We start from the raw sequence: 24426 nt of genomic DNA on the forward strand, positions 1-24426 counted from the left end.
GGTATTTTCATCATTTTACCATTGCATTTCACCATCCATTTTGCAGATATGGATATTCCTGGAGAGGGAAAAGGCTTCTTTGCAATCATGCAGTGAATCTGTGCAGGAGCCAGGATGTAAACCTAGCCCTCCTACCTATCAGTGCTATTGTAGTACCATCCTCCCTAGAATGAGAAAATATCCACTAAGAGAATAAGCAGGAATACTACACTCCCTCCATAGTGGGGTGCAAAACCTGGATGTTCAAAACCCAGAGCAAGTGTTTATCACAAGTGTGATGGACTAAACATAAAAGAGAAGCAAGTTACTGTTTTAGAGCTCACTGCCTAAATGACATAATACCAAATGAAAGAGGGCCTTTTTCAGAAAAGCAGTGGGGGGTGGAGTAATAGATTTCTAGATCTTAAGGCTAATGAGGGCTATGTAGTTTATTTTAGCATAGTATAGACCAAAGTATCTCCCCACAAAGCAGGGGCTCAATTGCACTCATATGTTACAGAATCTTGTGCTGTCTTGGCAGGTAAAATAAATTAAAATAAGGGAGAGGCCATGGTTGCTGTCTGCTTGAGGCTATAATGCAATGCCTGAACTTGCACATACATAAGGAAATGTAAACCTGTTAAAGAAAATTCAAAGCTGACACAGTAAGGTGATTACAGATTCAGCTCTTGTGTCTAGTGGAAGCTGACCTGCAGTTAGAAGACCTGCAAAGGGGATGAAGTGAGATTCAGTGGGACATCAGTGTCTTTTCATACACAGCTTGTTCTATCCATGTATTCCTTGTTGCTGCTGTCAAAGCTCCCCAGAGGTTTCAGGGCTCTTCTCCGTCCCAGGGCAGAGTGGTTTCAGTGGCAGAGTTACAGTCTACCTGCACCAGCCAAGTCCGACTGCCAGCCTGCAATCAACTGCAGCATCTTTGTCCTGGCCAAACTCATCAGAAAGCACTGCTGTTCACTTCTTGAAACAGCTTTCCCTACTCGACTGATGCAATGTCAGTTTTCCCAGGCCTGTCTAACGCTACTTGGCCCAGGGCCAACCTGCTGCAGCAGGAACGGGAGCTAAACTGCCAGTATTGGTCTGGCTAAAAGCAAGCTGGGACCTAGAATGGCCTCCACAACTGGTACGAAATGACTGACGGTTCAAATGAAGCTGGTGAAATTACTGCGGTTCACACCACGGAGAGAGACCCTGCCCCATTACTCTTGAACTCTGCTCCCAGGACTGTGAGGAACAAAGAGCAGAATAGGGATGTCCCGGTTCCTTGGGGATGCTCAACCTCCAGTCTGGAGACCATGTACCTGTCAGATTTGGCTTCAGGCCCTCTCTTCTTGCAAAGGAAAGCCCGATGGCTCCTTCACTCTGGGCCTAGGTTTTTGTTTTAACTTCTGCATTTCTAATTGTGGCTTTTCCAGATTGCCCCAAGGAATTCAAATGCGAGGAAAGACTTATTCTCTAAAGATCCCTGCAGCCAGCAGCAATTTTGCTCACAGCTGGTCCTCCAGGCAAGGCAGTGAGATTGCCAGGTGCATATGTTGGCCAGGAAAGGCAAAGCTCTTACATGCACGGTCTGTGTTGGCCTGTGTGCCCAGCAACATTTGGGTTTCACCAGGCCCTCCTATATGGTCCACATTCCCTTTCTTTATCTACTCTCTGCCTCTTTTCCCATTTCACCATCTTTTTGACCTTCCACATGACACAAGTCCTGGTCTTGTGTCTACACAGCTGGCCGGAGCCCTTGTGAACAGCTGATGTCAGCAGTCTCATGACCACAGGCTATATTTTCGATTCAAATATTTTTTGTTTTATTAAAATTCTCACAGTAAATACATTAATTACAAAGATACAGCAAGTAGGAAACACAGGCTGGGATGGAGAGATTTGACCAGCTATAAATAGCAGAGAGAATAAACAGGCAACTGTGAATTATGGGCTGTAGTGTTGGGCTTAGCATGCGGGCAGCACCTGTTACTAGGAGACTTTTACCAGTTTATTTGTTTGTTTTTAAAATAAAAACTGTTTTCAATGATAAACCCCAGGCTGACGGATTTGCTGCTCTCTGGGAAAACATTACCAGTTAATAATCACTCGCAGGTGTTTTTTTAACCTGCTGCGCAGTATTTACATTATTCTCCTGACAGAGGTGAGGTGGTGCTTTCAGCACAGTCACAGGTCCAGGGCTTTGTCTTGCCCCAGACTCTCGCCAGGAAGAAGGGCTGCATGCGATGTGCTGACAGCCTGGGCAGCTGCCTGCAGGTTAGCAGCATGGGGCACAGCACATTAGCCAAGTGTACGGGAGACTTAGGGTGCTTCATACAAACTGAGGTTTTGGAAACAGGCGTTGTGGCTATGGTGAGAGGAGTGCAGGGCATGCTCTCCTCTCGGGTGGCGATGGCAAGAGGGGCCCCCAAAAGGTACATCGAGGGACACGTGATGCTTTTCACCCTTGCAGCACTGACACTACAAACGAGCCTGGGAGATGTTCCTGAGTGGAGGAAGGAAAGAGTTTTGAGGTAGATCCTTGATTTTTGCCTGTGGCAAAGGAGGCTTGTCCTTAGGTCACCCCAGAGCCTTCTCAGAAAAGCTTCCTGGGCAGGTGGGGAACAGCATCTCCACACCTGGACTGAAGCAAAGTCCATCCCATTCCTCAGCTCCAAGCAAACCCCTAGCAATACTGGGACTGCTTTGCTATGGGCAGCAGTGGTGGTCAGAAACACGCTCTTCACGGAGGCTGCCTGGTGAGGAGGTCCTTCTTCATCGGCATTAGGATCCCTGCAGCTAGCTGAGTCTTTCTTGCCCACTTGTGAGCTATGCAACAGCCATGTGAGGTGACTCCTGGATGCTGAGCGTGGTGCCGCATGGAGCTTGGTGTTTCCCTATGAAGGCAGGTGATCACGGACACAGGGGATGGCCCAGCTCCACACAGAGGCTGGAGATATCCACACATGGCCAGGCAGGTGAGTGCGGAGCAGGGCTGCTCCTGTGGAGAACATGGTGATCTCTCCTGGCCCAGGCTATTCTGTCCGACAACCATTGCCGGTGGCTGCCTCCGTGGAGCTCACAGAGTTTTCTCCCAAGCAATGAAAGGATTTGTCTCGGCCATACAAACATCACACCTCATTTCGAAGCTGACTGCACTCTCGCCAGCACTCAGGAACTGTCCCTGTGGGTGAGATGTTTGGGTGAATAGCATATTTTGCAGTCAGCTGTCTGCATAAATGAAGAAAAGGGAGAAATTTGGCATCCAAGGGGTTTATTAGCCTGATTTCTGCTCTCCCATACGTCACAGGCTGCTGAATTTCAATCATTTCTACTATACAGAGCTCAGTATGTTGTATTTATCTCCCAGAAATGCAGTCAGTCTTGCCACAAAGCCATTAATAGTTGGGGAGCCCTAGACTTTTCAGCACTCTTGTTTCAATGTGTGTTTGCACCCTCTGTGCAATGTGCCTCATTTCTTTTTCACATTTGCCTGGATTTAACTTCCAGTCCCTGCTGTTTGTTATGCCTCTCTCTGCTAGATTAAAGAGCCCTAAAATGTCACCCTTTCAATGTTATCAACTGCCCTCTGCTGTTATTGGCTGGGAGTAAATAAAAGGAATTTCCTATTCATTATTTTATACCCCGCAATCACAATGCTTCTTCAGATCAATTAGTTTTCACTCCTCTTATCTGCATTCAAGTTTCACCTCCCTTTCACTGTTCCCATCACCTGTTCAGGGACCTTTTCTATGTCTCTTCTGACCTTTGGGAGAGGAGCCGAGCTGACTCAAAAGGGGGGCTTGGTGAGCAGACATCCGATCTGCTTATGGACCAGCCAACCTAATGCTGAACACAGCCAACCCTTTTGTGCACATCTGAGCTTTTCACTGCACATTCTGGGAAGATAAGATGATTGCTTGTTTGCCTTTAAGGCTACATCCCCTTTGGCATGATCAGCTTGTACAAGATGTGTCAGTTCGCGTGACTTCAAACTTATCTATATGGACTTTCATCTTCTACCTTGTGCCCAACTGAGTTTCAATAGGATATGCTAACTGAAATCATTTTGTCTTATATACTCTCTCTTTCTTTCCTGGAGTCCATAAAGACAACAGGGCAAAATCCATTTTAACCAAGCTTTCTGGAAAAAAAAAATTGCAAAAACTAACTTGAGTGGGGAGGCTCAAGTGAGGATTTTCTCCTTCTTGCTTCTAAATCAGTACTTTTTTGGTTTTGACAAGAACCCGTCCAAGTCCCCAGTCACCACTTTATAATAGATGGGAACCAGACATTAACCTTAAGGGGGTCAGAGCAATTTCATTGTCCACCTTGAGAAAAAATTAAAATCTAAGCTACCAAGAATGCATAGTTATAAGTGCATTGGAAACAATTGGAGGCCAGTTTGGATTATGTGCAGCTGAAGTATTTTTTAAAAACTGGTAAGAAATTGTGTTTAGCTTTTAAATAGAGCTTTTCAACCTGCTGCTGTGTGGTTTTATGAAGTAGAGGCAGCATCACTATTCCCCAAAATATCCTGCTACCAATCAAATCATGTTAGAAATGAAGCTTTACTACTTAACTTTGTTTCCTAGCTACCAACATTTTTTAACTTGGAAATAGAGATGAGCAGTGAATTTTGGTGTTCAGACTGTGACTTCATCAAATCCTTTCAAAAATATACATATATACATATATCTGTAATGATCACTGCTCTCATAGTCACTCTTTTTACAAATGTTTCAATTATTAGCCTTTTATCCTGGATGCCCACTCATTCTTGACTTGTGGCCCCCTGCCAGCCCTGCGTCAGGCCCCCTAACTCTGCCCCTGCCCCTTACTCCTGCCCCACAACCCCTGCCACCCCAGCCCTGGGGCCCCCAGCTCTGCCTCACACCCCTTTCTCGCCCCAGCACCATCTGCTATCGGAGCCCTCTTTCTTCTCTCCTCTCACCCTTCCCCACATCTAACAGTCCCTTTGCATTCATCACATTAAAGAAAACATTTCATGGTCATCTCTTTTATCTCCTTCAGTGAACAGTTAATCAGAAAAAATGCTTTCATGTTGCTAAATCAGGGCCAGTGGGCAAAGCCAGGCTGACAAGAGACATTTTCCTCTGCCACTAACCTGGGCTAAATAGTATTAATTACACAGGCTGCTCTTTGATTGCTGGAGTGTGGTGGGGCTGGTGAGAGCACTCTCCTCCTCTTCCACCCCTTCCTACCTCAGGCCCAAGTTGCCTTGCTGTTTTCCTTACCTGTCTGGCCTTTGGTGTTCATCCTTCGCTCCTCGTGCATCTTGCCAGAAGAGAAATGAGAAGAGGGCAGGTCCACTGCCTGCCTCAGCACCTGAACTGGCAGAGACTGCCTTGGCAAGAAGGAGGGGGGCTGAAGGTCTCATGTGTCCACAGCTTCCATCAGCAGAGCTGCTGCTCACACAGAGGCAGCAGCATGGGAACCCAGAGGAAGCCCTTCAGTCCCACCAGGTCTAGGAGATGAAGTCAGCCAGGAAAACTACCTGGCAAAGACATGCAAATGAAGCAAAGACACCACCAGCTGCCTCCCTACCTTTGGCTACCTGGGTGATTTGCCACTGCTAAAGCTCTTGCCAAGAAGGATATTGCTGGTCCCTTCAGGAGGAAAGGGGGAAACAGGGAGAGGCAGTCTGAGCTGGGGTATGAGCTAAGGCTTTACCCCAGGAACCTCAGCACAGTCAGACATAGCCAAGCTGTAGACCTGGGGGAGCTGCCAAGTGTTTGGGTCCCCCCCCCCCCCCCCCCCCCCCCCGGCACATCCTTGCACTCCGCCCACCCCCTGCACAAGTGCCACTCAGAGAGCCCTAGGCAGGGCCACAGCAGTGCTGTAAATGGGATCCCCTAAGTCTTGCTCTGTGCCACTCAACCAGCACTTCCTGGAGATGCAGCCCTTGGCTTAGAGATCAGGGACAGACTTCCAGCCTTGCTGAGTGATTTCAGCTTCTCTCTCTCCCTCCCTCCCCATGCCTGTCTGACTGAGGTGGTGCTTTTTTCAGGGCAGGGGCTGCTTATTTTCTATGTGTTTCAGCGAACCTGAAAGGTTGGGAGACATCACCTCACCCAGTGTTTCTCAACCTGTGGTCTGCGGGCTACATGTGGTCCATAAGATGTCAAAAAGGTTGTAAAATGACTGCAGACAATTTTTAGAGACGGACACATCCACCCTCACACATGCCAGGAAAGACAACAGGCAGTGGGTGTAGAAGGGAAAGTAAGGGCAACATGATACAACTCAGCCCTTTGTGGGGAGATTCAAAGATGTTTGTTGCTCTTTGAAAGAAAGGACCACCAGGAAACACTAACCCAGTCTTGCCCCATAGGGATGAGAGGTCCCCAGCTCTGTGCATCTCCACTGATATTGTACAAGAAATGGTGCAGCCTGGGCACAGCTTGAAGGCTTCATTTCAAGCCTGATGTCAATGTGCCTTCTTGTGTTTGCAAAAGCATCTCCGAGGTCTCCCAGTGTGGGGATAATAGCTTCAGACTGCACTGGCAACTTTAGCAGACAACTGGTTAGCACTTCTGCTGAAATGCCTTTCCACACATTATCAAAAGAGCCTGAATCCTCAGACACGTGAATCTTTCCCTGAGCTCTGAGTTGTATGGATGAAACATGGCTGCTATTTAAACTCTGAATACTGCTAACTGCTTTCCCTGCCTGTTTTGGAGCTGAGCAGACATTTACGGGAGTGACCACAGGAGAAATCTGCACAGTGGTCACTCTCTGTTTCAGACCTTCCCTTGGGATGGGTGTCACAACTGGGGGCCTGAGCCAAGCAGTGGTTTAAGTCAATTAAGGTGGCTGTCCTTCATGACCCACAGTGACAAGCTCCATTCCCAAACAACTGGTGGGCAACGTTGTGTGAGCACAACGCTCCAGGCAACAGACACCTCCAAACTCACTGTGAAACTAAGCTGAAGCAGCCAGCCAGGGCAAGTTTTTGATATGCATATCTCTTCTTTTTGAATGCTTGCTGCTCTATACCAAGATCTGTTTCTCCAGCAAGCACCCCAGTGTGGGTATAGTTGCTTTTCTGTCACATGAATACTGTTGGTGTGAGCTCAACTCTGTGTCCTTTACAACATGTCCACTCTTCCCATCCTATCATACTGCAGTCCCCAGGACCTTCTTTCTCTGCCATGCTGCACTTGTTTTCCACAGGCTGATTCTGCCTCCTGAGCCAATGCTTTGCTCTACCCCTGCACAAGGATAGCGAGAAGCAGAAGCAGTAGATTTGCTCATCTATGTGCTCATCCCCAGGAGACAGGGATCTGCTTTTTCCGAACACCAACAGGCTGGATTCTCCATCAGGGCAAATCAGCATAGCTCCCTGGAGGTCCATTTACATGGCTGAACAGCTTAGCCCAGTTTGCTCTGAAGATAACAAATCAGAGAATACTGTGCTGTAGCTCCATCAATGTCTGTGGGATGGGAAAACACCTAGGGTAATCAGGGCTCAGTAATCACTGTCAGCTAAACCTTGATATACCAGGAGGTAGCATGGACCTCTCTGCTCAAGGCAGGTTTAATCTAAATTCTTTGGGACTTAGGCCCTTTGGACTATCTGGACTTCTAGGGCAGAACACCTCAGACTTGTCAATAGCTTCATTCACAGCTTCAAATGGAAGTGTTTATGGGATGAAATATGCAAGTAAGTAACCCTACCAGGTAGTTGTCCCCATACTATTCTTCTTCATATTAAACTGTACTTTAACAGTACATCCACTGGTGTATTTACAGTATGTAGTACAGCAGTTACAAGTAATGCACTGGAAGAGCTGTGGAGGGGGCAAAAAATGGCATTTTGATGACTAGGAGAGAGCAAGAGTCAAGCAGGGGGGTAAAGAGGCTAGGGGATAAGCACATTCTCTAGCTGGAAGTTTCAGCTGAAATGCAACGGTGAGGAAACCTAAAGTTTGGATTCTCACTGCTGAGTTTAGAGTTAACAGCCTATTGATCTGAATGACACCTATTGATCTGAATGACAGTGCAGAGCCCTTGTTGCAGCACACTTCAGACCACAAACAAAGTGGCTGCATCTTTAAGTATTAGTTTCAAATATTTACAGCTCTCTTCACTGCCAGAAAGATGCAACAGAAAGATGCAACATTTTTCTCTTCCTTTTCTTTTTTTACAGTGAAAATGTAGAAGATAAGAATGGCCCGCCTGGATCAAATTAAGCCACCATCTAGCCCAGCATTTTGTGGTGACCAGTTTTAGTTGCTTCTGAGACAAATGCAAGAAGCCTCACAGCAGTGGGATACTGTGTTGCCAAAAGAGTTTTTCTCTTAGAAGTTGTCTCTCTTGCTTAAAAGTTGTCTTCTGCCTTGAGGCAAGATGGTTTATGTCTAGAACGACTTGATTTGACTTTGTTTTTTGTTTGTTTTTAGTTCTTCAGACTGTCACTGTGAATAATGGGGCTTTGGCTCTGGAGCACAATTCTGTGACAAATATTGGCTTCCATGGTAAGTTCCAGGGCTGCTGAATTGCAGAATAAATCTTATCTCCCTAGAATGGGTGGCTGGTATCTTTGGGGAAGGAAGAGGGTGCTGGTGAAACACTTTACTGTCAGTCTGCAGAAGGTCATAATTCCTAGTTGAAGTTCTGCATGCGGAGGGCCAGGCCATCCTCCAGCCTGAGCAATGAGCCAGGCCTGCCTGAAGCCCTCATGAGCTCCACATTTGGGAATTTATTGCCACATGGTGGCATCCACTCTCTCTTGCTGGCCCTAGGAATCCCTCCTTGGCTTCCAAGAGGTAGCACGTGTGGAAAGAACATTTCTGAGCTCTACATTGTAATTACCCTCTGAGTTCCCAGGGACCCACTCTGGAGCTTCTAGGAGCTTTTCCAAGAACATTATTTCCTGTTTGGAGCTACACAAAAGCATCATGGATGCTGGCAAAAATTCTGAGTGGATCTCAGGTACTTTGGGGTCAGTTAGGATTTATAAATGAAAGAGTTTTACCCAATCTGATGGGAATAAAAGTATTTTCACACAGCAGACCAAGGTCTGAGTCTGTCTGCTTGCATTTCTACTCTGCATCAGTTGCAATGTCAACAGCAGAACCAGGTGGGAAAGGAAGATCGTTCCTTGTTCCCCACAGAAAGTGCAAAACAGAAAGTCGGTCCTAATGAGAGCTGGTGGCAAGTGTCAGCCCTCCAGGCTAGATCTGTATTGGGTATTTTGGACACACTGTGACTTAGTGAGCATCATCCAGCTGTGTGCACTGTGAGGTTTCAACACTGTATTTCATTTTTTGAGGGCACAGGTTGCTTTGTCCTGGGTCAGGCAGCCACATGTTGCTCAGAGACGATGTGTTACAAGACAGCTGCTCAAAAGAACACTGGCTACTTCCTTCCTTGCTGGGAGGTGGCACTTGTGCGTGGCAAACCCATGGGAAGTGCCCTGGGGCCACCTTTCCTTTGGAGACCGTGAAGCAGCATACTCAGAGCCTGTGATACTGTGTACAGTGCTGCAGATGGGAGCTTTTGTGAGCAGAACTGAGTGGCTGGGAAGTGTGAGAGACCAGCTGAAAGGTGGAGGGTTGCAGGGCAATGGACCTCCCCAAAGGTTGACTTGAGTAGGGCCATTTCCTTTTTAAAGGACTATGAGGAATCTGGTCCAAATCAACAAAGGCCAGAGTCCAGAGACAAAAGAACTAGTGTCTCAAGTTGATGACATTCCTGCTTGCTTCCATGTCAAGAATAAATTGAAGTCCCTTCAGATCCTGGATGCAGGATTCTGTGAAGATAGTGAGTTACCACGGACCTGCTTCCCATTCTGTCATTGATCCCTGCTCAGCGGCAAAAGCTGCAGCATTTTCCTATTCCATCTTCACCCCTGCTGCAGCCCTTCCAGCAATGAGGCTCTGCCTGGCAGAGGCCATCACAAAATGGGCATGGTGACATCAGGAGCATTAAAGCAGGAGAATGAGGACTGGGAGGTGTGATTCCTGTGGAGGAAGAGTCCAAGAAGTAGAATGAGGAGGGGAAACTGAATAAGGGTGCTGTGGGAAAAATATTAGGAAGCTCTCTGCAGTGATGAGATCTCTAAGTTGGCAGGACACTGCTGCCCAGAAGCATTTAATAAGCAGACTTGCAGAGCAGGGATCTGAGAGAGCATGTCTCTGGCAGGCCAAGAGGATGTCTTCATGACACATACATAACAGAGCTGCCCCATCAGCTCTGCCTCTGCTGCTCCACAGCTGCCCAAGCTGCAGGGTGGGAGAGGGTGGCCAAGAAGGTGGATTTCATGAATGTTGAGGCAAAATAAGCAACAAAGCCACTGATAGCCCAGCCAGCGTCATTCCATACTGTTTGGTCTTTGTGGCAGTACGTGAGGATAGGATGGAGGCTTTGAGATCATCAGTATCTACTTGTTAAGCATGTGGACCCCCACGAAGACCTCTAGGTTTGTGCCACGGCCTGTGTGGCTGTGAGCTAGCCCACTACTCTTTGGCTGTGCCTCTCTTCTTCTCCTAAATGAAGACTAACTAGCAGTCTACCACAGATGCTTTCTCCTCTTTGCGGTTTTCTGCCCTTGCTTGCTGCATCCTATTTTATGAAAGGTAATGCCCTATGTGGGGCAGAGGCCATGTCTTTGCCCCGGGGAGTCCTGCTCTGCTTGGGAGACCTCAGATATAGGGTTAACCAGCCTAAGTAATTGCTAGCAGTGAAAGGTGCTGGAGAAGTGCTAGGGCTGATTATGTGCTCCACAGCAGAGAGGCTCTGGGTGAACACATCAAAGAAGGTCTCTCTTTCATCTCCATGCTCCAAGCAGACAGCTCTGAAGAATCTCTTCCAAGGACAATACGAGAGAGAACTCTAATAACCTTACAGTGTGGAGCTCTGCCAGCACTCAGAAAGGACGGTTTGGCAACTGTTAAAGGGGCGCCTTCTCCACTTCCACCCTAATTGCCCTTAATTGGCTCCTGCATCCTGGCAGCAGAATGGCAAGTTCTCTCCAAGGATCACTGCACTGGAGTGACAACGGTTGGAGGAGGATCGCCTGCCTCTGCCTTGCCTCACCCCCTTCTTCTCTCCTCCACCCAGAAGAGCAATACAATAATCTTCCAAAGCATATGCTTTGTTTTCTGTGTGTGATTTTTTTTTTCTTTCTAAGCCCTGATCCTTGCTCGTCTGGAGGTGGCTTTGCTGGGCAGCCACAGCAGGGGAGCTCTACAGGGCAGATGTTCTGAACCTAGAGCAGTGGGGGCATGGTGACACTGCACTGTCTGGGCTATAAGTGTATAAGCTATATAGCTCCAAGACCATCTCAGCCAAGATGGGTTCAATGAACCCTTCCCCTCTGCTGTTTGCTGGGTCTGCATATGCAGGTGACCAGAGCTTTTAAGTCCTCCATCCAGAACCAGCATCCCTGAGGGACTCAACCTGTCGTATCCTGCACAAAGTCCCAATTTCTCTAGGGAAAGGTAGCTGCTGTCCCAGGGCAGCCAGGCAGGAATGGGTTATTTCTCAGTGTGATCTCCTGACTGTGGCCCACATTGTTTTCCTGGGGGCACGGAAGGGACATGGAGAGCCCTGGCTGACCCAGGCCCCCTGCCTGTTGCCCTGTCAGTGGGCTGTCTGTCTCAGAGCTGGGGAGAGCACATGGAGCAGATGGCTCCCCTCTCTCCTCTTCTCTGGGAAGGGTTCTCCAGGACACTCTGGCCTGTAGCACGTCTGGCTCTGATTTCCTGTGGCAGACCACCCTGCACTTTCTACTCTTCACGTGACACCTGCACAAGTCATTCCCTTGTGTCAATAGGAGGGTGGGAAGCCGCAACACTAAAAGCACCTTGTAACCCACAAGGCATGTCCCTGACTGGCTGCCTCCCCACTTCTGCTCCTGACCAGGCCAAACTCTTGCCACAGGAGCAAAATATAACTGAGCATCTTCCCTCTCCCTTGTGGTTACCCGCGTCCTCACCAGGACCAGCCTCCGTTGGCAGTGAGAGTCACATGAGCGATAGTGCTTGGTGGTGAGCTGGCAGGGGCATGGAAAGGCAAACATAGGCTCCAACACAAATAAGATTCTGATGGAGGGACCTGCGATGTCTTTCCTGCTGAGGTTAATTTTAAACTGTTTATCAAAGGCTTGCTGCTCTTGGCATCAGGGTGGCAGGCTATTTTTGGATGCCTGCTTCACCTCTCCATGGAGATGATCTGGCATAGGCTTGTCTCTTCTTTTTCCTGGCACTCTCTGACCTCCCAGGGTCTCTGAGGTGTGCCCCCACTAAGGCTGCTGTTATATGCTTACCCACACACAGAAGGGCTTTTAAAATAAGAGGTCTGAGCTTGAGCACAGCCTCATAATTAATCCATACTAACAAAACTCCTCTCTTCCCTTCCTGCTGTCACTGGTGACACAGCTGTTTGGCTGTGGGAAAAATACATATTTTCTCCTGCTGCTATCCTTCATGGTGGTGACATTTGTCCTGACCTAAGCAAGGCCAAAGCCTGGCACTCTTGAGCGCTGCATTCAATTGATCTTCCCGCTACTGGTTTTCCCCTTGCTGCTGGCATGTCACTTTGCCTCAGCTGCCCAGTAGAAGAGCATGGTCATTTTTCCCTACTCCCTGGCTTGCTGGAACAAATAATTAGGGTCTTCAAGGACCTAAGCAGTTAACATCTCCCCTCCAAGTGAGAAACAGGGGAGATGCGTCATACTTGCCAGAACCCGTGAGCAGCAATGCCTCCTGAAAATGGGGCAGGCTGACTGAAGAGCTGAAGGCATATATATCCTCACAAAGCCTCTTCTCTGTGGATGGATGAAGGCTAGGACAGGTTTAGCTGAGGTTCCAGATTGGGAAAGGTAGCATGGTAAGGGGGGGATGCATCAGCTGTGTGTTGGAGTCAGTGAAAACCCAGACTAAAAGGTCAATGCAAAGAAAGCTGTCAGGCTTTGAGGTTAATAACAGGCTGTCTGAGTCTTGACTGTGTAGAAGAGGATCAGACCCTGAAAGAAGGTCACTGGCACAGTTCTTGGCCCTGACACAGTTATTCACAAAAGCTGAATAAATGACAGACCCTGGTTACTGACCGATAGTCAGAAGCATGGCTTGAGATAGTTGAGGCTCAGATAAAAAAATCATCACTGTCCATGCCGTTCTTGAGATACTAGGATATCTGAGACACTCTCAGAGAAATTTCCCAAGGACATCTACAAATGCAGGGATTTTCTTTTGCTAGCCAAGCACAAACCTTCTGCTGAAGAAAGATTTTCTACATCCAAATATAATTTTGAGGGGGCCAAAGATATGAGCAGGACAGGAGAATCTCCTCCAGGAATGATGACAGAAGAAAGCCAGCGCTGGCTTGTGCAGGATTTTGCACTCACAGATCATGGACATGTCTTTTCTTACAAGATGAGACTGGATGAAGAGGTGAAAACCACTTATCTTCAAAACTGGTGGGGCTGGCTAGCTATCCTTAAAGCTATACAAGCGTACACACTGTACTCTTCAGTTCTGAGAATAAAGCAGGAGGCAGATTTCTCTGAAGTGAGAGAATGGTTGGGAATCTAAAAGCGCCATTTGCATGCATTCTGGAGAATACTAGGGGGAACCCATTGTCATCTGTGACAATAACTCTTCCAATCACCCCTGTGGCTTAGCTCATCACAGTCTTCATAGATAAGATAGTCAGAGGGGGGCTAATAATAACAGAGTGTGACAAATCAACAACAAATTGCTCAGCGGGAAGATCCCTGGGCTAAAAAACCAAGAGGTAGAAGCCAGAGGAGAAACATGGGCCAGGAAAGGGAGATGGCCCCACATTGAGGGCAAACAGAGGTATTCAGGAGCACCCACAAGTGTTCGTGTTCATCTAAGACTGTTTTGCTAGCTCCAGGCAATCCATCTGGGGAAACACAGTCATTCAGATTTCTAAAGTTAGGAATCAAACAGGCAGGATCACTAATCAGCTCATTGCAGACATGCAGTGCAGGAGCACTTGGGGAGGTGGCCCCACCATGCAGCTGGCTGCAGGAACCAGCACTGGTCAGGGCAAACTTGCACATGGTCAGGGCAAACTTGCCAAGGAGGACGTGCTTGTGGCATGAGTCCATTGGGTGCCTGAGACTGCTGGCATGAGAAAGTGTTCCTCGCATGAGGTCTCCCCGAGGCAAGTTGCCCCTGATGTCTGTGGGGATGTGGACATGAACAGACATTCCTGTGGTGAGTTAAGGTTATGGCATATGGCACAGTCAGACAGGCACATTCACCGTGAGAGGGTCCAGAGGAAAAATCATGCCCTTGGCTCTTCCTCTTACTAACAGGGAGGGAGTGGCTATGAACAGTAGGGTGATCGGGAAGCCTATGGCAGTGACCACGAGAACCTGGAGCCTGCCTGGATGAGTTCACTGTTCCAAGACAAAGACCTCAAGAGGATAGACTTATTAGAAGGAAAAAAAAAAGGAGAGGGAAAAAGAAAAAGGAGAGAGAATATCCAGGGCCAAATGTGCTGCTGCTGTGAGCAGAAGTTGCAGGTTAATGAAAGGAAAACTCACCCTGTCACCCTATACTTGCCCCTCAATTGTGGAGTCAGAGCCCACCTGGTGGCCTTCTGCCCTGGATCACCTACCAAGGAGGGGTGGAGGAAAATGCTAAGCTCCATCAGAAGGCTTTGCACAGAACTGTCACTAAGAGTCTGCAGTAAGACATTTGCCTTGCCAGGGGCATGACAATGCAGGAGTAGATTTCCCAGAAGCTGGTACAGAGCCCTCAGGCTGGAAAAGCCCTGGGCTAGAAAGCTGGACAGAGAAAGCAATTGGTGCAAGCTGGAAAAGAGCCAGGGATGTAAAGCAACAGTGTAGAGATGGGCATTGTCTTGGAAGCCACAGTGAACACAAATGTGAATACGAGCAGCCCGAAGACGAAACCCCTGCAGACTATGAATGTCCAGACAGGTCCTGCTGTCTTCAGACCTAGAGGGGCTCCTTTTCATCCTCCCTCCATCCCTGAAACTATCAACACCAGATAATGTGTAGGCCCATCAAGCTTTACCTGAGGGTGCTTCTGCCACAGAGTTCCATGTAACCAGCCAACATGATGTTTTGTACACCTTCCTTAAAGCCTGTGCTAGGCAGGCTGCAGCAAGGCCCTGAGGAAAGGAAAGGAGGGGAAGTGATGGCTTGGTTCATATTTGAGTATTTTGAGTGGGTCCTGGCCCCCACCCAGCAGAGATACCCTCTCATTTGGGCAGTGGTAACAGAGATCAAGAAAGATACACTCCAAGGCATGGCAGCTGTCCAGAGAGTGCTGCTTTGCCATGGGGGATGTGCTGCTTGCCTGGCATGGAAACCCTGTCCTCTCCTCCTTTGTGAAATGAAACAAAGAGCCAAGCAAGGGAAGGAAGTGGCTTCTTCGGAAGCAGTTCTGGAGGCGGGATGAGCACCCCATCCCTTTCCAGAGAGACAGATTAGTGGCACTCCCAGCTCTGCTCCCTTCCCCTCTTGCCTCCCATTCACTGTTTATATCCCCTCTTTCTCCCTCACTCTCCCTTGCTTTCTGCAGCTTGTGAAATTGGGAGAGAGGAAAAAAAAAAGAAAAAGAAAGAAAGAAAGGAAGTGAATCCGGGGCACTGCCTGGCAGGCAGACAAGGAGAGCAATAGAAACGGCTGGGAGTCCGGGACATGCAGCCGCTGCCAGGGCCTTCTGGGCTGAGGGGCATGTACGTGCGGTCAGCAGCGTGCAAGCCAGTGTGTGCCGGGGCGGAGAGACACGCGGCTATTTCTCGAAATGGCTCTTGCTGGCAGGCTACGCACCCGTCAGCTGAGGGCTCTGTGCACACAGTCCAGATCAGCTGGCAGGGAGTGAAGCAGATGACGGGCAACTGCTCATCCTCTGGCCTCCCCCTGCTGCCGGGGGCTGCACCTGGCTCCGGGGGCCATGCACAGCAAAGCCAAGGGGAGCACGTGCTGCCCAGCACATCAGCTCGCAGGGCAACCCCTCGCTCCTGGCTGCCAGCTCCGTGCCGCCGGCTCCGGGGGCGGACAATATCTGCCGCCCACAGCATCCAGGTGATCACAAGTCCCCGAGCAGGCAGGCATGCTTTTTTATCACACCAACCTGCCTACCACTTCTGGCCTCAGAAAGAGAAGTCATGACCTCTTCCATCCCAAGGCTGCGTGCCTCCTCTTGTCAGCCAGCGGGAGATGCTCCACTCCAGATCACACTGTTGCTACTTCATTTCTATTTGTGTCAGCATTTTCTCAGCAGTTTCCCAGCCCAGCGGGGTACGAGTGCCCTTGAAGAGCTCGCAGAGCACGATGACTCCCCTCAGTTAAGCCCAGGGACAGCCTGGCTGTGCTCCCTGCTGCTCTGTGGGGAACGGTTCTGTCTTGCTCTCGCTTTCCCACATGCTAACTAGGCAGGGGGCAGAGCAAAAAGAGGTCTGACTGACATCCCCTTGCTCAAAAAATGTCTCCCCAAATAGCTCCAGAATTCGTATTTCATACTCAGAGGCACTTTCCCCTACATTCACATCAAATTCACGCCATTTTGGGGGGAATGGAGGAAGGGGAGAGAAGAAGAAAGAAGGCAAGCACTGGGGCATTTTTTAAGAGATGGTTTGTTTTTACGCACCTCTGTGCACTATGTCACGGGCCAGCTGGGACTTAACTAAGTCTTCTTCTCCTTCTTCTCATCTTCTGAAAATAGACAAGGTTTCCAGATGTTTCAGAGAGCATTGAGCAGTCTCCAGACCCGGAGGTGTGCTGAACTCATGAGTCAGCAGCTCTCCGTAAGCGTTACACATATGTGAGTGACACCACCAGGGTAGGAAAGTCCCTGTAATATCATGCACTGGACAATAGGCACGTAGTAACTTGGCTACTCAAACCCATGCTTGGCGTGACTAAGAGTACATTAACGTTGCAACTGAGGTGTCATTATGACCCAGAGGGCATACACTACTTCAGCTACTTTAAGCTATCTCTCTGGTAAAATAGTGGCAGCACAGCTACATAAACAAAGACGCAGTAGTAGCTGTGCAGGCCTTCATGCGATGCGGTTCTCATGTGCTGATGGCTCTCAGCTGCACTTTCACTGCTGTCTGTACCTGCTCCCCCTTGGTATAACCAACCCATTTCAACTGCTCCTTGGGGTAAAGCAGAGTTCCAAACAGCACTGAAATGCTCTGAGGAAGAAGTTTGCTCCCAAGCAGACAAACCCAAGGGGCAGCAGTAGCTCACAGGCCTGCGGAGGGCAGCCAGGGCCTTTTTAAAGGACTGATATGCTCCCTGGTTACCTCCCTGGTTACCTCCTTTGCAGGGAATCCCCTTGCAGAACAGCCCAGTGTGGGATTGCCACAGGAGTCCCTGCTCTTTGCAAAGGAAACATGAAAAAGGCCATGAACAGATGTCATGGAGAGGCAGGAACATCAGCTTTTGAGTTCACACCAATATTTTATTCATTTCTCTGTTATTCACTGTAGCAGGCTAGCTTCCAGCTATCAGCAAAAGCATTAGAGTGTTAAATATACAAGCAAGCCTGACATATATCAGCTACTGCATGAGGACAGCACTTTTCATCATCATGTCCTTCTTGTGCTTTGCTAGCCCAGCCCCAGGCCCACCATCTCTGCCCCTGCCCCTCGCTCCTGCCCAGCAGCATGCCTGAATGCTGTACAACAGATCACATATACCGTAGGTCTGTGATCTACCCTCTCGGTCACAGCAAAATACTGATTTTCAGTTTGGAGGGTGCCAAATAATAATCCAGGTTTCCTGAAGCAGATGAATAAATATATTGAGCAGATGAATATATAAATCCAGACAAAGGTAGACTGGAGATAGCTTGCCATCACATTCCCTTAAACAAAGGAGTTAGTTGAGACAAACCTCAATCATATCCTTCATTTGGCCTTTCTTCCAAACTGCCTGTGCAATATTCAGTAAGAAAGAACAAGCTTTTGATCCAGGTGTCCTGAGCCATGCAGCTCAGAGAAGATGGCTAGAGATACAGAGATCAAGCTCCAGGGTCCAAACCAACCCTAAGGAGCTCTTCTCACTTGGGGGCTGTTCAGTATTTTGCTTCGAATTGAAAGGTTTCTACAGCTCAAAAGCCGCTCTTCCTCTCCTCTATCCAGTCCTGGCTTTTGCTGACACCTCTATGGGCTGCCCACCTGCAGAAGGCCCATGCATCTTTCCTCAGTCCACGTGAGGAGATGATCCCTCCAAGGAAGAAGCCCTTCAGGTGTAATCAGGCAGCTACTAGCCCCAACATACCGCTTCACTTCTCCTGCCCAGGGTGTCACAGGTGGGCACTGACAGCATTTCCTTCCTCAGCTTCCAGGAAGGGCATAAACACACGAGCTCAGAGCCTGTGTTAGCAACACCAGAGGAAGCGAGAAGTTCCCACTCAGGTTTACAAGAGCCTGTGGCATGTGGGCGAGACTAGCCACTGCAGAGACTTATTTCCAGTGTGTGTGGAGCAAATGCAGTGAGACGCTGCCGAGATGAGAAGGTGGGAATGCAGAGAACATGCCCTCCCATGTTTTCTGAGAGCTGTTTCTGTTTGACAGGATTGTGCTTTCTGCCATTCACGGCAGGAAACATGAGATTTATCACAGCGCATACACCACATGGGGGTCACAGGAGGCCCAGTTCTCCCTTTCCACCTCTGGAAGTCACTCAGATGTAGCTCCACTAGGAGCATTACAACTGAAGGCAGGTGAAGGAAACAGGTGTCTGCTGATGACACAGAAAAAGGAGAAGCTTTTTACACAAAAGATGCCAAACTTGTCAGTCCAGCCAGGTGGTGAGGGCAGATCTCCACTTCCTGTCAGCTATTACAGCTTTCCCTAAGCTAAAGGCCCTTTAAAAGGCACAGATCTTCCCCAGAGTAGCTTTGCCAGGAAGCTGCTGTTTTCAGTAGGGAATGGGAGCAGTAGCCTCTCTGACTGCATTCGTGTGAAGACCTCAGCCAGTGCCCTGACTCTGCACTTATTGCCTGCTGGCTGTTTTCCTGGTGACCCAGGAGGTCCCCAGCTCTGCCGGGACATTTCCCCCCATCTCTGGGCCCTTCTGCCTGTACACAGGCACTGAGATCCCCATGAATGCTGCCCAAAGGTGGGGACGACTGAAGCACGTGGTGGGGGGCTCTGTGTCGCTGGCAGGTTACCCAGCCCTCCTCCATGGACTCCCCACCTCTCTACCAGCACCACTCCAAAGAGCAAGGAGAGAACTGCCTACAGGAGTAACAGGTTGGATTAGGCTATCTATTGGGGTTATCCGTGCAAATCACTTGTAAGCCTTCTCCCCATGTCAGCTCACCTTCCAAGGCAGGGAGCAGGAGGAAAGACACTGGCTTGTCCCCTGTCAATACTTGCAGTCCTGGTTCAGCTGCTCCATGAGCACTGTGGAGGCCCAACAAAGCCAGGGGCCTGGCTGCGCTAGGGGCTGGTCCCACCCAGGGGAACCTCATGTCTCCAAAGAGCCCACTCTGTTGAAGGGAAGGAGTCAGGCATAAATGAGAACACCTCCTTTCCACAGCTCCTCTGGCCTGGGAGCCTTATCACATACATGCCAACAGCCTTGAGCTTGCTTGTCCCCATGCTGCCAATTTCTCTTGAGTGCAGGACGCTACACCTCTGAATTCACTGCTCACCTTCCCAGAAGCACAAGCGAGTTGAGGGCCCCTCTGCTTTTCCCCCACCCCACCAGGAAAGCAAGCAGGTCCCAGGTCGAGAGGAAAAAGATGGGCCAAAAATAGCAGAGGGAGGAGCTGAGGTGAGTAGAAAGCAGGGATAAAAAACAAAAGAAATAACTGGGTCGGATAGGGGAAGGGGAGAAAAAAAGGAGGTGAGTTAAGGGTCAAACTGAAAGCACTAGAATGAAACAAGTTGCTCAGAAAGAATTGAAGGGGTTGTTTAAATGGAGACCTACCTGGAACAGAGACTGCCTCCATGTTTGCCCAGTTTCTAGGCCTGAATCCAAAATGAGCAACAAATTAATAGATGCATGAACTCAAAATAGACTTTAGAAGGCAGATGAATGGGTGGGAAGTACAAGCATTTGGAAAACTGAGGAGACATCCAGATCCAGAAAGGAAAACATAAAAAGAAATGGGAAATGCAAAAACAGCCAGGTCTCTGCACTGAAATCCCTAATGTGAGAAGGGAGAATGAAGGAAATCATGAAGCAGAGCTGGCACACTGGGGAACAGCCTAGTCCCATTATGCACTGCCAATGCTGCTTTGGGGGAGCTTAGCACCAGAGCAATTTGTATGGGAAATGCTGCTCTGGAAATAGGCTGCTCGGTAGTGAGATCATTCATTCTTCACAGTTGGAAACCTGACCCTGTCTCCAAACTTATTTTCCAGACTGGTAGCTGATGTTCATGGAAAACTTCAGCCCCGAGGTCCAAATATTTAGATCCTGAGGCTGTCAGTGTTGAGGTTCAACACCTCAGCAGGCTGCACAGCCATCTCAGAAATCTCTCTTGTTGCAGCCTCGCTGGTGGCTCAGACAGGGCAGAGGAATGCACTCACGTGACTTGGGCTAGTCACACACCACACACACCAATTAGCAAATTGCTGGAGTGATCCACTCCCAAGCAGCCAGTGGACTGGCTAAGCTGAGGTTCACATGAAGTGCTCATTGGATATTGATTGAATGCATCTTACAGAGGTCAAAGCCTGGTGATAAATTGTGAGGGTGTAAAAAGGCTCAAATACCTGATGTGTTAGGTGGATCTCCTATCTGCTTCTGGCTGCAAGAACCACGTATATCAACATGAATTTGGCAAACACTTTCAGTCATGGCTTTTGTCACGAAGTCATAACTGTGCCAAACCACCATCCTGCTTCTGAGGTTTGAGGCAATTTCCACCAAGCCATGCCTACGGCGTGAGCTGTTCCCTCAGCAGGGCATCTGCACCCTGATCTGCACTCACTGGCTTCTACACTGCTTTAGCCGTTTCCATAACCATTCAGCGAAAACCCAAAGAAAATGGCAACAGCAATGCCACTGCATTGCAAGCATCTGCTGGAAAACCAGGCCTTGTGCAGGTAAGCAGCCTTCACAGGGCTCAGGGGAGGCTGGACAAAGGCTAGGCCTTGTGTTTAATATTTGCTGTGACATGCAGATAATATTTGTATGTGGCTGGCAGGTGCTCGCCTTGCTTTCGCTAGGAAGTATTTAAGTGTGTGGTGAAAGTGTCAATTATAGCCTCTTTCAGGTGCTCCAGAGCGCTTGAGAAACAGCCAGGCCTGCAGGCATCTCTCCTGTCTTGAGCCTGGGTTGCAAGCAAGCTCCTGCTCTGCACAGAGTGAGAAGGCCCAGCCCTGCTGTGAGAGCTGCCCAACATCTCTCTCTGACTGCACAGAGAGGGGGTGGCTGGTCCCATGCCTTGGCAGGCCTGGCATCTCTGCTGGGGAGAGGAGCACCAAGCCCCAGCTTCCCACCTTGCCTTCTGCAAATAGCTCCTGCACAGGGGCATGGAGCAGCCTCCAGAACTTGCTGGTATGGGAAAGGATGAGACGACCTCAGTGGAAAAGAGCACTGGACTGCACAGCACTTTCTACCCTCAGTGGGTGAGCGATATCTCATCTGATGCCAGCAGGGCAGCACAGCTGGAGGGCAGGGGACATCCCCTCCCACCGCGGCCAAGCACTCCTCTCTTGCAGCCCAAACCAGTGAGTCTTCCCAGCCTCTTGCACTGAGCACTGCAGCCCCAGTGGTGGGAAAACAAGACAAGGCACAGCATCTGCATGTGTGCGGGCACCCGCCCATCTATCCCTCCCAGACGTGGTTTTGCCGGGAGCAGCGGGAGGCCGTGCCCAGTGTGGTGGGGCAATGTGGTGGAAGTCATGGGGGAGGCTGGGGTGGGAAAGGGCGGTGGCAGGCTGGGCTGCCCCGGGCCACTGCAGCAGGAGGAACAAAGGCATGGCGAGGTGAGGCGGAGAGCTCGCCTCCCAGGCTGCTAGGCTGCATGGAGAGGGCAACAGCCCCCGGATATTTGGCACAGTGGCTTTGGCAGTGGGGAGAGCTGGGCTGGGCAGCCTAAGGGGACTGAGGGGCATCATCTAGCCGAGAGCAAGGCTTACAGTCACATCCCTGTCCCTTAGACGTCACCTGCAGTGGTGGGAATTCACATCCTAGTCCTAGGGCTGTTGAGGATCAGCATGAATCCAGCAAAACGGCTTCCTGTTCTTATACAAACTACTGTGATAATAAGGTATACCCCCTGCCAGGTACATGGCTCTCAGGGCAGGCTGCGCTACTGTGCAGATCTACCAGCTTGGTGCCTGCCTACCCCCAGCTCTTCCCATTCCTGAGGAAGGAGGAATTCCTCCATATGGCAGGCCTTTTCATCCCTCACCACTTGCTTTTTCACCAGGAAGGGATCCATGCTGGCCCATCCGTGGAAGGCAGCACCATGGCTGCCCCCATGAACAGCCCCAACTCTGCACTCTCAAGGAAGATCTGAGTTTTCTGCTCTCCAGCTGCAACCTGCTCTCCCCGGGGAGTACCCCACGGAGGTCAACACAGACATGCGACAGGGCAGGCAGGGGAGGGAAGAGTTTGCAGAGTGCCGATTGGGAGTTCAGAGGGAGTGAGGAGAGAACTGAAACACCAGGTGTCTGGATAAAGGGGTGGCCCAGCTGAGGCGGGAGGCGCTCCTCTCACCAGCAGTGAATAACCATTATCCAGGCCTCCTACAAAGGCTGTGCATGCGGGCAGACGTGATTCCAGGCACAGCCACAGCTCCTGCTCTTGTGGGAACCCAGCGGAAATGCTCCTGATTTCGTCCGGACTCCTCTCAGCTGAGTGCGGAGATTTGCATTGGCAGCGCTGAGGCAGGGAAGCTCACCCGCCCCTTACCCGCACGCTGCCAGGGTCCTGCCAGTGCTCCGAGCCTTTTGCCCATGTGAACTTTTGTCTCTCATGTGAAAGGGGAGTATTTTCAAAGGAATCGCTTAAACATTGGCATCTTAATTAGAAGTGGGCAAATGGCAAAAGAGCCGTACCTTTGGCTTGGAAGTGCATCTTTCCCATTACATTCCTCTCTCTGCTATAGCTACTCCCTCAACCGTCACGTCTCTGGAGACCACAGCTTGCTATAGCCCTTCAGTCCTGCCCCCAGCAGTTCATGCTGCCTTGCCAGCTCTGCAGGGACTGGCCAGTACTGACCTGCAGCCCCCTGCTACTCCAGGCTTGGCTCCACCTTATGCCTGGCTCAGTGAATGTCTCCTCAATCCCACTTCCCAGTCTCCCACTGCTATCTCAGCTCCAGACTCTTTCCCCCTGCTTGTCACCTCCCAATCCCCCCTCATGTCTGACCCATTTGTCATCTCTAGTTGCAACAGCTATTCAGCCTATATCCATTACTAAATGAAGAATTCTCTATGAAGCAGCAGAAAAGCACCAGCTTTTCAATATGCCCAAAGTGAAAAGAGGAGGCTGTTAACACCACTTGGAAAGGGGCCTGCATTTGACAACAAACACAGCCAAGTTTCGAGCTCCTCACTAATTAGTCTATTAGCTATATGAATATAGAAAGTCTCTCACCATCCAGCGCTGTTCCACTCTTGAGCTTCAGCCTTGTTACCTCAGGAATCCCCTGCCCTGTCTCCATGGCGCGGTGCTACGTAGACATCACACCAGCAGCTGCCTGGCCAGTTGCCTGGATGGGAAAGCCAAGCGGAGACAGTTCCTCTCAGCAGATTTTCTCTAATGGACAAAATCTGCTTACAAAAAAGAGTCAAAGTCCCAGGTGCTGCTGGGATGCTCTGTCACAGAGAAAGAAGATACCCTGGAGTAACCCAGAGACCTGTGCACTCATAAGATGGCCATCCCCAGCCTGTTGACCTTGGCAGAAGCCTCATCCCTTCCTTTTCACCAAAGTGCCAAGAATGCCTTGGTGAAGAAGGTGTCAGGGACAACCCTGCCTCCTGCCAAGCCCCACATCTCCTAGCCAAACTCAGGTGCCAGCAGAGCCAGCAACCTAGAGGGAAGGTTGTTCCCCAACACACATCCTTCAAGTAGGGAGCAAGCAAAACCATTGCTGTCCCCCACAGCACATGGAGCTGCATGCCTTTGCTCCCATGCAAATACTCCCCTTAGCATTTTGGCACTTGAGGACCCTCTCTGGCAACCCAGTCAGTCACATCTCTCCCAGCAGGAAGGCTCCCAGTGCTGAAGCAATGGCCAGGGAGCATCTAGCCAGCCAGGGAATGGGTTAAACAGCCTGCGCCCCACCCCATGAGGCCGGCCTGGGCTTCCAGCATGGGAGGGAGAGGCTTACAGCTGGGGCTCATTACAGGGCAGCCATAAAGAGGGTGGAGGCACTTCCTTGCACACTGATCAGAGGAGCTCTGCAACTGTGTGCCCTGAAGCCAAGGGATGAGGTTTAGGGCTTGTTTACTGCCTCCTATGAAACAGGGGAGCTTTCATGGGGTTTTGTTAAT

The 24426-nt window shown here is 49.8% G+C and overlaps 1 long non-coding RNA gene across 1 annotated transcript; it reads right to left on the reverse strand.

Annotated features, from left to right (window-relative positions):
• Positions 1-1821: 1821 nt before the first annotated feature.
• On the reverse strand, positions 1822-24164 carry LOC135327913 (uncharacterized). The gene is made up of 6 exons (XR_010388515.1): positions 23528-24164; positions 19901-19941; positions 16599-16663; positions 15018-15114; positions 5235-5494; positions 1822-3160 (listed from the first exon to the last, which is right to left on the reverse strand). It is a non-coding gene; the product is annotated as an uncharacterized LOC135327913 (long non-coding RNA).
• Positions 24165-24426: the final 262 nt, after the last annotated feature.

This window comes from Dromaius novaehollandiae, chromosome 3 (assembly GCF_036370855.1).
Source record: "Dromaius novaehollandiae isolate bDroNov1 chromosome 3, bDroNov1.hap1, whole genome shotgun sequence".
Lineage (NCBI taxonomy): Eukaryota > Metazoa > Chordata > Aves > Casuariiformes > Dromaiidae > Dromaius > Dromaius novaehollandiae.